The 17,274-nt window shown below is 40.8% G+C and overlaps 1 pseudogene; it reads right to left on the reverse strand.

The window, feature by feature from the left end:
• Window positions 1-16,979, reverse strand: part of LOC122450927 — a 29,282-nt pseudogene extending 12,303 nt beyond the window's left edge.
• Between the last annotated feature and the right edge of the window lie 295 nt (window positions 16,980-17,274).

The following is a 17,274-nucleotide window of genomic DNA, read 5'->3' on the forward strand; positions in this document are numbered from 1 at the left end:
TCTACATTATATTTCTTGCTACTATATTTGTAACTTACATCATTAGTCTTTACCGGATGTTTCTATTTAGTTTGTTGATTTTTTTTATCTCCTTGATCAACATTGGCTCATTTACTTTCAGACAAAAAATAATTTGAAAATTTTACTTGAAAAATGTGGTCGTGACAAAAGGTGTTCATTTTCTCCGGGAGTCCACCTTTTAGTAATCAAAACAGCAAGTAGCTTTGTCTTTCTGTTTTCATAGAAGACCAACTGCTTCTGATGTGGGCTTCATAGTCTACCAATGTTTGGTTTCTAGTACCTTTTACTTGCTTCCCAGGTGGTACTAGTGGTAAAGAACATGCCTACCAATGCAGGAGACATAAGAGACGTGGGTTCGGTCTGGGGTCAGGAAGATCTCCTGGAGGAGGGCATGACAATCCACTCCAGTATTCTTGCCTGGAGAATCCCAAGGATAGAGGAGGCTGGAAGGCTACAGTTCATGGAGTTGCAAAGTCAGACATGACTGAAGCTACTTAGCACGTATGCACACTTTTTATTTACTGAGGAATTTCTTTCTTCACTCCTTCCCTCCCTCCTACCATTCCTCCTCCTTCCCATCTTTCCTTCCTTCTTTGCCCTTATTTCACCACAGATTTGAAATATCTATAAGTAATGATGAAAAATACTCAGAGTCTCTCCCTGTTCCCTCTCTCCTACATGAAGTTGTTGAGAAAATACCCAAAGAAAAATGTGCCATCCATTCTCAAAATCTCTTAATTACCTAATAGTAAATGATATCATATTTACTATTCGATGAGTAATAGTAAATATGATATCATTTAATATTTATGTTAATTGATATTTCTCCTTGGAGCATTGTTATATGAATAATACTAATGGAGTAATTATTCTGTCTTCTACATGTAAATGTGCACATCTTTCCTTGATTTCCCAGAAGCATCGTTTCATAAGTACAGCTCTCCCAAGGTCTGCAGGATGCTTGCAGATTTTCCAGCTCTTCTGACTTCAGCGTCACATGTTTTCAGGCTGAAGAAAATGCAAAACAAATGGTTTTGATTGTTTTGAGGCTGTGTCCTGACTCATAAACTGCTCTTTCCAAAATTTCCTTGAAAACATTCTTCTGACCCCACATGCTGGAGCATTTTCCCTCAGATGGGAGCAGAGGATCCCTGAGTTGTGTCATCATGAACCAACTCTCTTGCAGGCTCCTCCTGGGCATATGGAGCACCAGCCCTGTGCTTCTGCCAAGACCTTCTTGTTCCGCAGTGTCTGGAGCCTCTGGGCTTTAAATGCTTAAGTTCTTCAGGATCATGGTCAGCAAGAAGAGTGTCATTGCATGTAGGTCTCCTGTGCTGGTGAGATCACCACTTGGTAATTGGTTCAGTTAAGAGAAAACAAAACAAACAAACAAACTGTGTCTCTCAGATGTTGGCAAAGAGGTGGCTTCAACATAATGCAAGTCCTTCTTCTGTGAACTAACTACCAGGGAGCTTCCTTTGTCCAAGTTTATTTCCAAAACAAGCTCCAACCTCCCACCTTGAGATGGACGAGAGCTTTAGTGCACACACGTGCGTGCACATACACACATGCATCTCTGGCTGTCTGAAGCTCTAAGCTCAAAGTGTTAGTTGCTCAGTCGTGTCTGACTCTTTGAGACCCCATGGACTTTTCCCCACCAGGCTCCTCTGTCCATGGGATTCTCCAGCAAGAATACTGGAGTGGGTCGCCATTCCCTTCTCCAGGGGATCTTCCTGTCCCAGGGATCGAACCTGGGTCTCCTGCATTGCAGAAAGATTTTTTGCTGTCTGAAATCCCAGTGAATTGTGCCCCCGGCAAGTTAAATGGTGGAGGTGGGAGAGTAGGGTGGAAGGTGAATGCACACCCCAGGAACACCCATGTGTGGGCACACCTTGCCATGAGTTCTTCCAATCTTAATTAAAGGGAATGAGAAGGAGAATTCCACCAGCAGGTTTGAATGTTTTTCTAATACTCAAATTAGAGATTTTACTAGTTACCTAGGACTGCTGTAACAAAGTACGACAAGCTGGGTGGCTTAAGAAATTTACTGTCTCACAGTTCTGGAGGCCAGGAATCTGAAAACAAGGCAGGGTTGATACCTTCCTGGGGATTCTGGGAGACTCTGTTCCATCCTCCCTCCCAGCGTTTAGCAGTCTCTGGCAGTCCTTGCGTGTCTTGGCTTCTAGAAGCATCACTCTGCTCTCTGTGTGTGCCAGTGTCCAAATTTCCCTCTTTCATGGGGATGTCTGTAATATGTGATTTAAAGCCATATTACTGCAATAAGGAAGGCTGAGTGCTGAAGAATCAGTGCTTTAGAATTGTGATGCTGGAGAAGACACTTGAGAGTCCCTTGGACTGCAAGAAGATCAAACCAGTCAATCCTAATGGAAATCAACCCTGAATATTCTTCGGAAGGACTAATGCTAAAGCTGAAGCTCCGATACTTTGGCCACCTGATGCAAAGAACTGACTCTTTGGAAAAGACTCTGATGCTGGGAAAGATTTAGGGCGGGAGGAGAAATGAGCAACAGAGGATGAGATGGTTGGATGGCATCACTGACTCAATGGACATGAGTTTAAGCAAACTCCAAGAGATAGTGAAGGACAGGAAAGCCTGCAGTCTATGGGGTCGCAAAGAGTCGGACACAACTGAGCAACTGAACAACAACAAAAACTGCAATATGACCTCGTCTGAACCTGATGACACCTGCCAAGACCCCGTTTCCAAATAAAGCTGCATTCACAGGCTCTGAGTAGCTGTGATTTTTGAGTGCGTGCTATTCAATCTAGTGCAGGGACCATTACGTTGGGAGACATTGATAAAGCCCCCATCATCAGCATGATGTGCTGCTCAGGAGTCCATGTGCTGCACCTGGCCTGTCTCATCTGTTGTTGCTAAGACAGGAAAGTCATTTAGGTTTTATTTTAGAAATATACGCTATATAATTTTAAATGACTTCTTTCTTTTATTTGATTTTTGAATGGTTATTTTTATTTATTTACTTATTTATTTTTGGCTGTCCTGGATCTTTGTTGCTGCCTGCAGGCTATTCTCTATTTTCGATGAGCAAGGGCTACTCTCTAGTTGCAGTGAGCTGGCTTCTCATTGTGTTGGCTTGTCTTGTTGCAGAGCACGGGTTTAACATATGCAAGCTTCAGTAGTTGTGGCTCATGGGCTCAGTAGTTGCAGGTTCTGGGCTCTAGAGCATAGCTCAATAGTCGTGGAGCATGGGCTTAGTAGCCCTGCAGCATGTGGGATCTTCCTGGATCAGGAATCAAACCCACGTCTCCTGCATTGACAGGCATATTCTTTACAACTGAGCCACCAAGGAAGCCCTCACTGCTTTCTTTTACATGAATATTATCCTTTTCCCCACAGGATTGTTTTGCCAGCTTTTAGGAAACAACTCTTATGGGGAAAAGCAGGTTCTCTTTTAGCAGCTTAAATTGAGGAAGAAATTCCAGATATGTATACCTACCCACATGTTTTTTTTGCAACTAACTCTGGTCATGTCTACATTTTCCCAGGAGTTTGAATATTACCTTATTTTACATTTTTAGTGGTTGCTCTAGAGTAGTTCGCAATATACATTTACCAGTACTCCAAGTCCACTTTCAAATAACACTGTATTGCTTCATGAGCAGTATGAATCTTTCCCAAAATCAGGAAAAGATTGAAGGCAGAAGGAGAAGGAGGCAGCAGAGGATGAAATAGTTGGATGGCATCAACAACTCAATGGACATGAATTAGAGTAAACTCCTGGAGATAGTAAAGGACAGAGGAGCCTGGCATGCTGCAGTTCATGGGTCACAAAGAGTCAGACACGACTTAGTGACTGAACAACAACAATGCGTAAGTATATATATGTGTGTATATATATCATTGTTTAGTCACTAAATCGTGTCCGACTTTTGGCAACTCCATGAACTGCAGCATGCCAGGCTCCTCTGTCCTTTACTATCTCTAGGAGTTTGCTCAAACTCATGTCCATTGAGTCAGTGATGCCATTCAACAGTCCAATATATATATACATATACATGTATACATATACATTGACATGTATATATATGTATGTATACATAATCAAATACATGGTATTATTTTGAACAAACAGGTCAATCTACAATAGGGAAAATAAAACTTTTTGTTTACCTTGACTTATTCCTTCCTTGATACTCTTCCTTTCTTTATGTGGATCTTAATTTCTGACCTACATCATTTTTTTTCTCTCTAAAGAATTTTTTAAAACATTTCTTGCAAGGCAGGTCTCCTGGTTATGGATTTCTTCAATGTTTGTTTACCACAAAAATCTTATTTCTTCTTCACTTTTGAAGGATAATTTCAAAAGTACAGAATTTTAGGTTGGTGGGGAATTTTTTCTCTACACTTATTTCACTCACTCTTTTCTGGCTTGATGGTTTCTAAGAAGTTGTTGATATGATAATTTTTATCTTTGCTCCTCTATATGCAATGTGATTTTTTCCCTCAGGCTTCTTCCAAGATTTGGTACTTTATCTTTGATTTTCTGCAGTTTGAATATGATAGTTTCCACTGTAGTTTTATTTGCATTTATCCTCTTTTCTTTTCTCTTATCTTTCTTGTTCTGTAGTTTGGTGTCTGATGTTAATTTTGGAAAAGTCTCAGTCATTATTGCTTCAAATATTACTTCTATTTCTTTCTCTTTTTTTCCTTAAGGTATTTTCATTATGCGTATGTATACTTTTTACAGTTTTCCTACAGATCTTTTTCCTACTTTGCTGAGATGTTGTAAGGATTCAATGAAGCAATATATTCAAAATGCTTAGCACAAAGCCTAGAACATAATGCATGCATGCTAAGTTGCTTCAGTTGTGTCTGACTCTGTGCGACCCTGTGGACTATGACCTGCCAGGGTCCTCTGTCCATGGGATTCTCCAGGCAAGAATATTGGGGTGGGTAGCTATTCCTTCCTCCAGGGGATCTTTCTGATCCAAGGATCAAACCTGCATCTCCTGCACGGTGGGTTTATTCTTTACCATTGAGCCACCAGTACCTAGCACTAAAACTGGAGGAACTCTGCATGCTGTCTCTAATAGAAAAGCAAAAGATGAGCAGTGGTCACAGCAGTTCTTGAATTTATAGCACTTTATTAGAATTTTAAGAGGTGAAGTCATATTTAATTCTGTCTGGATAAGAAAGCAATGCTTTGGCAGTGGATATAACTATTGAAGTGTTTTAGGTAGGGACAAAGCAATTTAATTTCCATAGACTATTAAAGTTGATTCCTGAGTTATTAGTCTCTAGGTCACCAAGAAAATGATCATGCATTTTACCAACAGTTTAAAGTTTGGTACATTATAGTCCTCAGATTCTTTTTCTATTTGAAACTTACTTGCAATTATTTTTCTCCCTTAAACCATGAAAGTTCCTTCCAACAACTCGTGGGAGTTTTTCAGAATTTTCAAGAGCAAGTAGTATCCATTTACTTTTGTTTTTTCCCCACTCTTAGGTATATACACCAAAGAATCAAAAACAGAAACTCAAATAGGTTAATTGTACACCTATGTTATTAGCAGCATTAGTCATAATAGTCAAAAGGTATTAATTCACAGAAGAATAGACACATGTGGTCCAACCATGCAATGGTATATTATGCAGCCATAAAAAAGAAATGAAGCACTGACACATGTACAGTACAGGTGAGCTTTGAAAACATCATGCTAAGTGAAATAAACCAGACTCAAAAAAAAGAGACAGATACTGTGTGATTCCACTTACATAAGGTACCTAGGATGGGCAAAAATCACAGGGACAGAAAACAGCTTAGGGGATGGGGGAGAGAAAAGCAAGGAGTTTTGCTTAAAGGTGACAGTTTTTTGGGTGATGGAAAAGTTTTGAAGACAGACAGTGGTTATGGCTGCACAACCATGTGAGAGTGGAATTAATGCCACTGAAATTAACACTTTAAAATGATTATGATGGCAAATTTTACATTTTACATACTTTATCAAACACAATAACTGTCATGAAATCTTTCCATGTGAAGCAATAGATAAATTTTAAACACTATATTGATGTCAAATATGCTCCATTAAAAAGAAAAAAACCCAATTCCAAGTAAAGCATGTTTTGAATAAGTATAAATATGTTCTCTGATTGATTATATTCTTTGCAGCCAAAGATGGAGAAGCCCTATACAGCCAGCAAAAACAAGACGGGGAGCTGACTGTGGCTCAGATCATGAACTCCTTATTGCCAAATTCAGACTTAAATTGAAGAAAGTAGGGAAAACCACTAGACTATTCAGGTATGACCTAAATCAAATCCCTTATGATTATACAGTGGAAGTGAGAAATAGATTTAAGGGACTAGATCTGATAGAGTGCCTGATGAACTATGGATGGATGTTTGTGACATTGTACAGGAGACAGGGAGCAAGACCATCCCCAAGAAAAAGAAATGCAAAAAAGCAAAATGCCTGTCTGAAGAGGCCTTACAAATAGCTGTGAAAAGAAGGGAAGCAAAAAGCCAAGGAGAAAAGGAAAGATATACCCATTTGAATGTAGTGTTCCAAAGAATAGCAAGGAGAGAAAAGAAAGCCTTCCTCAGTGATCAGTGCAAAGAAATAGAGGAAAACACCAGAATGGGAAAGACTAGAGATCTCTTCAAGAAAATTAGAGATACCAAAGGACCATTTCATGCATAGAGATACCAAGGGACCATTTCATGCAAAGATGGGCTCAATAAAGGACAGAAATGGTAGGGACCTAACAGAAGCAGAAGATATTAAGAAGAGGTGGCAAGAATACACAGAAGATCTGTACAAAAAAGACCTTCACTACCCAGATAATCATGATGGTGTGATAACTCACCTAGAGCCAGATATCCTGGAATGTGAAATCAAGTGGTCCTTAGGGAGCATTACTATGAACAAAGCTAGTGGAGGTGATGGAATTCCAGTTGAGCTAGTTCAAATCCTGAAAGATGATGCTGTGAAAGTGCTGTACTCAACATGCCAGCAAATGTGGAAAACAGCAGTGGCCACAGGACTGGAAAAGGTCCGTTTTCATTCCAATCCCAAAGAAAGGCAATGCCAAAGAATGCTCAAACTACTTCACAATTGCATTCATCTCACACGCTGGTAAAGTAATGCTCAAAATTCCCCAAGCTGGGCTTCAGCAATATGTGAACCGTGAACTTCCAGATGTTCAAGCTGGATTTAGAAAAGGCAGAGGAACCAGAAATCAAATTGCCAACATTCGATGGATCATTGAAAAAGCAAGAGAGTTCCAGAAAAACATCTATTTCTGCTTTACTGACTGTGCCAAATCCTTTGACTCTGTGGATCACAATAAACTGTGGAAAATTCTTAAAGAGATGGGAATACCAGACCACTTGACTTGCCTCTTGAGAAACCTGTATGCAGGTCAGGAAGCAACAGTTAGAACTGGACATGGAACAACAGACTGGTTCCAAATAGGAAAAGGAGTATGTCAAGGCTCTGTTGTCACGCTGCTTATTTAACTTATATGCAGAGTACATCATGAGAAATGCTGGGCTGGAGGAAGCACAAGCTGGAATCTAGATTGCCAGGAGAAATATCAATAATCTCAGATATGCAGATGACACCACCCTTATGGCAGAGAGTGAAGAAGAACTAAAGAGCCTCTTGATGAAAGTGAAAGAGGAGAGTGAAAAAGTTGGCTGAAAGATCAACATTCAGAAAACTAAGATCATGGCATCCAGTCCTGTTACTTCATGACAAATAGATGGGGAAACAGTGGAAACAGTGGCTGACTTTATTTTTCTGGGCTCCAAAATCACTGCAGATGGTGACTGCAGCCATGAAATTATAAGATGCTTGCTCTTTGGAAGGAAAGTTATGTCCCACCTAGACAGCATATTAAAAAACAGAGACATTACTTTGTCAACAAAGGTCTGTCTCGTCAAGGCTATGGTTTTTCCAGTAATCATGTATGGATGTGAGAGTTGAATTATAAAAAAAGCTGAGCACTGAAGAATTGATGCTTTTTTTTTTTTTGAGATTTATTTATTTATTTTTTCAGTGGGTTTTGTCATACAATGACATGAATCAGCAATAGATTTACACGTATTCCCCATTCCGATCCCCCCCTCCCACCTCCCTCTCCACCCGATTCCTCTGGGTCTTCCCAGTGCACCAGGCCCGAGCACTTGTCTCATGCATCCCACCTGGGCTGGTGACCTGTTTCACCATAGATAGTATACATGCTGTTCTTTTGCAACATCCCACCCTCACCTTCTCCCACAGAGTTCAAAAGTCTGTTCTGTACTTCTGTGTCTCTTTTTCTGTTTTGCATATAGGGTTATCATTACCATCTTTCTAAATTCCATATATATGTGTTAGTATGCTGTAATGTTCTTATCTTTCTGGCTTACTTCACTCTGTATAATGGGCTCCAGTTTCATCCATCTCATTAGAACTGATTCAAATGAATTCTTTTTAACGGCTGAGTAATATTCCATGGTGTATATGTACCACAGCTTCCTTATCCATTCAACTGCTGATGGGCATCTAGGTTGCTTCCATGTCCTGGCTATTATAAACAGTGCTGCGATGAACATTGGGGTGCACGTGTCTCTTTCAGATCTGGTTTCCTCGGTGTGTATGCCCAGAAGTGGGATTGCTGGGTCATATGGCAGTTCTATTTCCAGTTTTTTAAGAAATCTCCACACTGTTCTCCATAGCAGCTGTACTAGTTTGCATTCCCACCAACAGTGTAAGAGGTTTCCCTTTTCTCCACACCCTCTCCAGCATTTATTGCTTGTAGACTTTTGGATAGCAGCCATCCTGACTGGCGTGTAATGGTACCTCATTGTGGTTTTGATTTGCATTTCTCTGATAATGAGTGATGTTGAGCATCTTTTCATGTGTTTGTTAGCCATCTGTATGTCTTCTTTGGAGAAATGTCTGTTTAGTTCTTTGGCCCATTTTTTGATTGGGTCATTTATTTTTCTGGAATTGAGCTGCAGGAGTTGCTTGTATATTTTTGAGGTTAATCCTTTGTCTGTTTCTTCAAAAGCTTTTAAGTTTCATTAGGCCCCATTTGTTTAGTCTTGCTTTTATTTCCAGTATTCTGGGAGGTGGGTCATAGAGGATCCTGCTGTCACTTATGTCGGAGAGTGTTTTGCCTATGTTCTCCTCTAGGAGTTTTATAGTCTCTGGTCTTACATTTAGATCTTTAATCCATTTTGAGTTTATTTTTGTGTATGGTGTTAGAAAGTGTTCTAGTTTCATTCTTTTACAAGTGGTTGACCAGTTTTCCCAGCACCACTTGTTAAAGAGGTTGTCTTTTTTTCCATTGTATAGCCTTGCCTCCTTTGTCAAAGATAAGGTGTCCATAGGTGTCGTGGATTTATCTCTGGGCTTTCTATTCTGTTCCATTGATCTATATTTCTGTCTTTGTGCCAGTACCATACTGTCTTGATGACTGTGGCTTTGTAGTAGAGTCTGAAGTCAGGCAGGTTGATTCCTCCAGTTCCATTCTTCTTTCTCAAGATTACTTTGGCTATTCGAGGTTTTTTGTATTTCCATACAAATTGTGAAATTATTTGTTCTAGTTCTGTGAAAAATACCGTTGCTAGCTTGATAGGGATTGCATTGAATCTATAGATTGCTTTGGGTAGAATAGCCATTTTGACAATATTGATTCTTCCAATCCATGAACACGGTATGTTTCTCCATCTGTTTGTGTCCTCTTTGATTTCTTTCATCAGTGTTTTATAGTTTTCTATGTATAGGTCTTTTGTTTCTTTAGGTAGATATACTCCTAAGTATTTTATTCTTTTTGTTGCAATGGTGAATGGTATTGTTTCCTTAATTTCTCTTTCTGTTTTTTCATTGTTAGTATATAGGAATGCAAGGGATTTCTGTGTGTTAATTTTATATCCTGCAACTTTACTATATTCATTGATTAGCTCTAGTAATTTTCTGGAAGAGTCTTTAGGGTTTTCTATGTAGAGGATCATGTCATCTGCAAACAGCGAGAGTTTCACTTCTTCTTTTCCTATCTGGATTCCTTTTACTTCTTTTTCTGCTCTGATTGCTGTGGCCAAAACTTCCAACACTATGTTGAATAGTAGTGGTGAGAGTGGGCATCCTTGTCTTGTTCCTGATTTCAGGGGAAATGCTTTCAATTTTTCACCATTGAGGGTGATACTTGCTGTGGGTTTGTCATATATAGCTTCTATTATGTTGAGGTATGTTCCTTCTATTCCTGCTTTCTGGAGAGTTTTAATCATGAATGGGTGTTGGATTTTGTCAAAGGCTTTCTCTGCATCTATTGATATAATCATATGGTTTTTATCTTTCAATTTGTTAATGTGATGTATTACATTGATTGATTTGCGGATATTAAAGAATCCTTGCATTCCTGGGATAAAGCCCACTTGGTCGTGGTGTAAGATTTTTTTTAATATGTTGTTGGATTCTGTTTGCTAGAATTTTGTTAAGGATTTTTGCATCTATGTTCATCAGTGATATTGGCCTGTAGTTTTCTTCTTTTGTGGCATCTTTGTCTGGTTTTGGAATTAGGGTGATGGTGGCTTCATAGAATGAGTTTGGAAGTTTACCTTCCTCTGCAATTTTCTGGAAGAGTTTGAGTAAGATAGGTATTAGCTCTTCTCTAAATTTTTGGTAGGGATTGCATTGAATCTATAGATTGCTTTGGGTAGAATAGCCATTTTGTGAAGCCATCTGGTCCTGGGCTTTTGTTTGCTGGAAGATTTTTGATTACAGTTTCGATTTCCTTGCTTGTGATGGGTCTGTTAAGATCTTCTTTTTCTTCCTGGTTCAGTTTTGGAAGGTTATACTTTTCTAAGAATTTGTCCATTTCATCCAAGTTGTCCATTTTATTGGCATAGAGCTGCTGGTAGTAGTCTCTTATGATCCTTTGTATTTCAGTGTTGTCTGTTGTGATCTCTCCATTTTCATTTCTAATTTTGTTAATTTGGTTCTTCTCTCTTTGTTTCTTAATGAGTCTTGCTAATGGTTTGTCAATTTTGTTTATTTTTTCAAAAAACCAGCTTTTAGCTTTGTTGATTTTTGCTATGGTCTCTTTAGTTTCTTTTGCATTTATTTCTGCCCTAATTTTTAAGATTTCTTTCCTTCTGCTAACCCTGGGGTTCTTCATTTCTTCCTTCTCTAATTGCTTTAGGTGTAGAGTTAGGTTATTTATTTGGCTTTTTTCTTGTTTCTTGATGTAAGCCTGTAATGCTATGAACCTTCCCCTTAGCACTGCTTTTACAGTGTCCCATAGGTTTTGGGTTGTTGTGTTTTCATTTTCATTTATTTCTATGCATATTTTGATTTCTTTTTTGATTTCTTCTATGATTTGTTGGTTATTCAGAAGCGTGTTATTTAGCCTCCATATGTTTGAATTTTTAACAATTTTTTTTCCTGTAATTGAGATCTAATCTTACTGCACTGTGGTCAGAAAAGATGACTGGAATGATTTCAATTTTTTTTGAATTTTCCAAGACTAGATTTATGGCCCAGGATGTGATCTATTCTGGAGAAGGTTCCGTGTGCACTTGAGAAAAAGGTGAAGTTGATTGTTTTGGGGTGAAATGTCCTATAGATATCAGTTAGGTCTAGCTGGTCCATTGTGTCATTCAAGGTTTGTGTTTCCTTGTTAATTTTCTGTTTAGTTGATCTATCCATAGTTGTGAGTGGGGTATTAAAGTCTCCCACTATTATTGTGTTACTATTAATTTCCTTTTTCATACTCGTTAGTGTTTGCTGTACATATTGCGGTGCTCCTATGTTGGGTGCATATATATTTATAATTGTTATATCTTCTTCTTGCATTGATCCTTTGATCATTATGTAGTGTCCTTCTTTGTCTCTTTTCACATCCTTTATTTGAAAGTCTATTTTATCTGATATGAGTATTGCGACTCCTGCTTTCTTTTGGTCTCCGTTTGCGTGAAATATATTTTTCCAGCCCTTCACTTTTAGTCTGTATGTGTCTCTTGTTTTGAGGTGGGTCTCTTGTAGACAGCATATATAGGGGTCTTGTTTTTGTATCCCTTCAGCCAATCTTTGTCTTTTGGTTGGGGCATTCAACCCATTTACATTTAAGGTAATTATTGATAAGTATGGTCCTGTTGCCATTTACTTTGTTGTTTTGGGTTCACGTTTATACAACCTTTCTGTGTTTCCTGTCTAGAGAAGATCCTTTAGCATTTGTTGAAGAGCTGGTTTGGTGGTGCTGAATTCTCTCAGCTTTTGCTTGTCTGTAAGGCTTTTGAATTCTCCTTCATATCTGAATGAGATCCTTGCTGGGTACAGTAATCTAGGTTGTAGGTTATTCTCTTTCATTACTTTCAGTATGTCCTGCCATTCCCTTCTGGCCTGGAGGGTTTCTATTGATAGATCAGCTGTTATCCTTATTGGAATCCCTTTGTGTGTTATTTGTTGTTTCTCCCTTGCTGCTTTTAATATTTGTTCTTTGTGTTTGATCTTTGTTAATTTGATTAATATGTGTCTTGGGGTGTTTCGCCTTGGGTTTATCCTGTTTGGGACTCTCTGGGTTTCTTGGACTTGGGTGGCTATTTCCTTCCCCATTTTAGGGAAGTTTTCAGCTATTACCTCCTCGAGTATTTTCTCATGGTCTTTCTTTTTGTCTTCTTCTTCTGGGACTCCTATGATTCAAATGTTGGGGCAATGTTTCACATTGTCCCAGAGGTCCCTGAGGTTGTCCTCATTTCTTTTGATTCTTTTTTCTTCTCTGCTTCATTTATTTCCACCATTTTATCTTCTACCTCACTTATCCTATCTTCTGTCTCCGTTATTCTACTCTTGGTTCCCTCCAGAGTGTTTTTAATCTCATTCATTGCATTATTCATTTTCAATTGACTCTTTTTTATTTCTTCTAGGTCTTTATTAAACAGTTCTTGCATCTTTTCAATCTTTGTCTCCAGGCTATTTATCTGTAACTCCATTTTGTTTTCAAGATTTTGGATTATTTTTATTATCATTATTCTAAATTCTTTTTCAGGTAGATTCCTTATCTCCTCCTCTTTTGTTTGACTTGGTGGGCATTTTTCATTTTCCTTTACCTGTTGGGTATTTCTCTGCCTTTTCATCTTGTTTAGATTGCTGTGTCTGGAGTGGGCTTTCTGTATTCTGGAGGTCTGTGGTTCCTTTTTATTGAGGAGGTTTTACCCAGTGGGTGGGGTTAGACGATTGGCTTGTCAAGGTTTCCTGGTTAGGAAAGTTTGCGTCGGTGTTCTGGTGCGTGCAACCTGATTTCTTCTCTCTGGAGAGCAATGGAGTGCCCAGTAATGAGTTTTGAGATGGGTCTATGTGTTAGGTGTGACCTTGGGCAGCCTGTATGTTGACGTTTAGGGCTATGTTCCTGCGTTGCTGGAGAATTTGGTTGGTATGTCTTGTTCTAAAACTTATTGGCTCTTGGGTGGTGGTTGGTTTCAGTGTAGGTATGGAGGCTCTTGGACGGTCACTTATTACTTCAAGTTCCATGTAGTCAGGAGTTTTCTGGTGTTCTCCGGTTTTGGGCTTAAGTCTCCTGCCTCTGGATTTTAGTTTTAGTCTTTCTGTAGTCTCAGGACTTCTCCAACTATACAGCACTGATAATAAAACTTCTAGGTTAATGGCGAAAAGATTCTGCCCCGTTAGGGACACCCAGAGAGGTTCACAGAGTTACATGAAGAAGAGGAGAGGGAGGAGGGAGATAGTGATGAGCAGGAGGAGAAAAAGGGGGACTCAGGAGGAGAGAGACAGATCTACGCAGTTGTCTGTTCCCAGAGTGTTCTCCGTAGCCCAGACAGCCACCAAGATTCACAGAATTGAATTGGGAAGAGAAGGGGAAAGGAAGAAATAGAGGTGTTCTGAGGTAGGAAACAGAGAGTCAAGATTGGGAGAGAATAATCAACACACTCCTGAATAAAAATGGGAACTGAATATTGGATTCTTAAATGTTCACAATTTATATCATATATTGAAAAACAAAAATTAAAAATCTAGAGTAGAGATTAGACTCTTAAAAATACTATATTAAAAACAAAAACCAAAACACACACAGAAAAATTTTAAAAATATATATGAAGCTCAGTTTAAAAAACAGGGCTTCTCTTCTTTTTTTTTTTTGGTAAGGTTATAGTGTATTGAAAATGGAAATTAAGGAGTAGTAGAGGAGTACTAGAGGACTTTAAAAGAAATAAGAGAAAAAGAAAAATAGAAAATAGAAGAGAAAAAGGAGAAAAAAAGAAAAAAAAATTTCCCTAATTAAAAAAATCATAAAAATCTATGAAAATGAAAGTCAAGGAGTAATGGAGGAGTAATAGGGAATTTTAAAGGAAAATAAAAGAGAAAAATAAAAAAGATAAAATTAAAAAAAATTTTTTTTTTCTTATAAAAAAAAAATAGTAAAAATATATCTAGGAATTTCTCTGGAGCTGTTGCGGTCAGTGTCGGTTCGGCTCAGTTTCAGATATCTCCTCGTTCCAGCTTACACTTCTCGATATCTACAGGTCTCTTCCTGTGTAATTGGTGTTTTCTACAGGGATTTTAATCTGTTGCACCGCTTTCTTCTGAAGCGGTTCCCTTTGTTTATTTGGCTTCTGTTTGCCGGTCTCTTCAGAGCCTCATTTCCGCCCTGACACAGGTGGGCGGAGGTGGACTCTTATTCAGGTAGCTAGTTCTGTCGCGCTGCTGGGAGGGGCTGACGCTGCGGGGATGGGCTGGCGCTGCCGGGAGAGGCTGGCGCTGGTTTCTCGGTCTGCGCTGCTCAGGATCCCGGCTGCTCTATATGGAGAGCACCGCGCGCTGTGCGCGGTTCCAGCCCTCGGGTGTTCCACAAAAGCGCGGAACAAAAGGCTGTGTCTGCTCTTGTGCCTTCCCCGTCAGAGCGGTCCAGGCAGCGAGGAGCTTGACAGGCGCACTCTCCCCAGGTGCAGCGCGCCCACTACCTTCCGCGGTCCCAATCTCGGTTTCCGCCGGCGCCAGTCGGGTGCGTGCGCCTTCTGCCCTCCGCGTCCCCAGCCCCAGTCCCCGCCCGCGCCGGTCGGGTGCCTGTGCCCTGTGTCTCGCCGCGACCTGCTCCCGCCTCCGGCGGGTCTGGGCCGGTCCGCAGTCTGCGAGCTCTTCTCTGGACTTTCTCGGTCCCTTAGTTCTGCGAACGGCCGGCAGCGTGTTCGGGCCGGTTAATTTTCTCTCTCTTCCCTGCTCTCCCACAGTTCAAGTTGGCAACTCACAAAAGCTCCCTCCGATTTGCCTCAGGGCACTCAGGCCCGGACCCTACCCCAAGCAATGCCGCCGGCTCCTCTCCGTGCCGCCCCCACTTGCTGGTGGCGGATGCGGGTGTCTGGGGTCCTTTTCTGCTGAGAGTTGCTTTTAGGCACGTAATCTGTGGGTTTTATTTATTGTTTCCCTCCCAGTCAGGTTGCCCTCCTAGATTCAAACACTTCCCCCAGGCCCGCCAGTGCGAGGGTTTCCCGGTGTCTGGAAACGTCCTCTAAAGACTCCCTTCCCGGGACAGATCTCCGTCCTTAGCTCTTTTGTCTCACTTTTTATCTTTTATATTTTGTCCTACCTCCTTTCGAAGACAATGGACTGCTTTCCTGGGCGCCTGATGACCTCAGCTAGCGATCAGAAGTTGTTTTGTGAAGTTTGCTCTGCGTTCAGATATTCTTTTGATGATTTTGTAGGAGAGAAAGTGGTCTCCCCGTCCTACTCCTCTGCCATCTTGAGAATTGATGCTTTTGAACTGTGGTGTTGGAGAAGACTCTTGAGAGTCCCTTGGACTGCAAGGAGATCCAACCAGTCCATCCTAAAGGAGATCAGTCCTGAATGTTCACTGGAAGGACTGATGTTGAAGCTGAAATTCCAATACTTTGGCCACCCGATGCAAAGAGCTGACTCATTTGAAAAGACCTTGATGCTGGGAAAGATTGAGGGCAGGAGGAGAAGGGGATGACAGAGGATGAGATGGTTGAATGGCATCACCGACTCAATGGACATGAGTTTGAGTAAACTCCGGGAGTTGGTGATAGACAGGGAGGCCTGGCGTGTGGCAGTCCATGTTGTCGCAAAGAGTCGGACATGATTGAACGACTGAACTGAAATAAATCTATGCAGATCAGTTTCCAAAGCAGAAAGAAATCTGACCAGAATTTGACTGACCCCACTGCAGTGGCTCAGGGGAACTGGGAGACCACTCGTTGCGATGGTGGAGTCCTAAGGCTAACTGGTATTAGAGGAATGAACCATAATACACGATGTGGTTGGGTGTCTGAGGTCATCAGTGGAGCTCCACACTGTGAGCAAGGACCTGTGGAGAACTGAAGCTCCTACCTTGTTAATGATTCCTCTGTTTTCAACAACTCCTTCAGCACCAACTATGACAAGGTCCACTTTCTCCATGATGTAGCCAACTGCAGCATCAGGGACAACAGTGAAGGGGACACTGAGGTGGCAGAGGGCTTTGGCCATCTTCTTACCTGATAAGTCAGGCTGTGACTCTGTAATGTACACCCTGAAATGCTTCTTGGTGCCAGGGCAGCTTCCAAGACACTCAGGACCACTCTGGGGTAGGAGGTGTGCGTTAATATTCTTGCCCCATCTTTGCTCAAAGTATGGCACAGATCTGCAATTTTATTTCTTGACAGTGATAGCCTCCTGAGGAAAATCTCTCCCCGCTCCTCATGATCTTTTTACATTTGGAGTAATCAGAGTATTCCAGGGAGGGAAGGCTGCTGAAGCCCAGGAAGAGCTCACCGCCCGACGACATGGCCTCTGAAGAGCATGCCACGGGGTTTCTGTGGCCCTGGTGAGATTCGCCCTCAGGGCCTGGGTTGTCGCCCCTGCATCTCTTCTCAAGTACTCCATCAAAGTCCAGATGGCAGCTACTGCTGAGGCCATGTCAGGATCTTCTTTGAGCTGAGACTTAAAGTATTCGATTAACTCCTTGTTGTCCATGGTGCCCTGTGGACCATGGAGCCTGAGAGGCTCTGAGCCACGCACGAGGCCTGATTAGGTCCCGCCATCGTGTGGACTCCAACCACACTGACTAACAGCGTGAGGCCTGGCTCTGCACTCCCTTCTCTCCATCAACTTTTAAAATGCATGATTTTTTTTCCCCTCTGCACCATTTGTGTATGTGGATATTGTACTTTTCACAAAAATGGTATTTCATGTTAGGTACTGTTTCGTAACTTCCATATTTTACATAGAGGAGTATTTCATATATTACACATTCTCATGTATAGTAGTC

Source organism: Cervus canadensis, chromosome 12, assembly GCF_019320065.1.
Source record: "Cervus canadensis isolate Bull #8, Minnesota chromosome 12, ASM1932006v1, whole genome shotgun sequence".
Taxonomy (NCBI): domain Eukaryota; kingdom Metazoa; phylum Chordata; class Mammalia; order Artiodactyla; family Cervidae; genus Cervus; species Cervus canadensis.